This window comes from Propithecus coquereli, unplaced genomic scaffold (genome assembly GCF_000956105.1).
Source record: "Propithecus coquereli isolate 6110/MARCELLA unplaced genomic scaffold, Pcoq_1.0 Scaffold243, whole genome shotgun sequence".
Classification (NCBI taxonomy): domain Eukaryota; kingdom Metazoa; phylum Chordata; class Mammalia; order Primates; family Indriidae; genus Propithecus; species Propithecus coquereli.
Window position 1 is genome coordinate 3,029,529 of NW_012147986.1, and position 1,247 is coordinate 3,030,775.

The following is a 1,247-nucleotide window of genomic DNA, read 5'->3' on the forward strand; positions in this document are numbered from 1 at the left end:
TCAGCCTCCCAGTGTGCTAGGATTACAGGTGTGAGCCACCTCACTCAAATAATTTTTAAGAAAACTAGAAACAATATTCAGAATCTATTCTACTAGAAAATTTGCATTTATTCATTCTGATAAATGTTTAGGATGTTCACTGCAGCATCATCTACAACTAAAAACTCATCAGTAGAGCTGATCAAACCATGGTATATTGACACTACAGATTACTGTACAGCCATTAAAAATGGTGTTTAGAGCCATCTGTGCTTACATGGAGAGCAAAATCTAAGATAAAATGTTAAGAGAAGAAAGCAAACTTCTGAGCAATGTGTGTAATATAATTCCATTTCTTTCTTTCCTTTTTTTTTTTTTAAGAGAAGGGGTTTCATTCTGTCACCCAGGTTGGAGTATGGTGGTGTGATCACAGCTCACTGCAACCTCCAGCTCCCGGGCTCAAGCAATCTTCCTGCCTCAGCCTCCCAAGTAGCTGGGACTACAGGTGTGAGCCACTGCACCCAGCTAATTCCATTTTTATAAAGACAAAAATGTACGTCTGTGTGTAGTTCTTTATTTATAAATGTAAAAAAAAATCAGATGAATCTATGCCAGCCTGTTAACTATAATTACTCTTTAGAAGTGGGGATTTTTTGAAGAGTATGAAGGTAGTGATAGTGGTATGAGTAGAACATAAAAGAATCTTTAGCTTTTTAGTCTGCTTTTGAATTATAATTCTATAAGATGACTGTGTTTTATCTTTTAAAATTTTTTTCAATTTATATTTTCGAAAAGATCGTGGATATACATGGCTCAGAATAAACTATACGAGGTGTATATTATAGTATAAAGTTTTCCTCCCACACTTGTCCCCTATTAATTAATAAGGTAACTATTCTTATTAGTTTATCCTTTTAGAGATTTTTAAAACATTTGTATTTCATTTACAAGCTAATATATGCATATATACACACACACACATACATATATATATTTGTTCCCACTTTCCCTTTTTTTCTTTTTTTTTCTTTTTATTTTTTGACAACCACTACAAGCAAGGCATCTTGCAGTAGGAAAGAGAGACTGGACTCAACTCCCCCCAAAAGCCCGTTCCTTTTACACACTGTTGGCAGAATATATTATACACGCTGTTTTGCACCTTGCTTTTCCATTTAACGTATCTTAAAGATCAATACATAAAGAACTTCCTCAGCCTTTTATTTTTTAACAGTAGTATTTTATTTTATTTTATTTTATTTTTTTGAAAC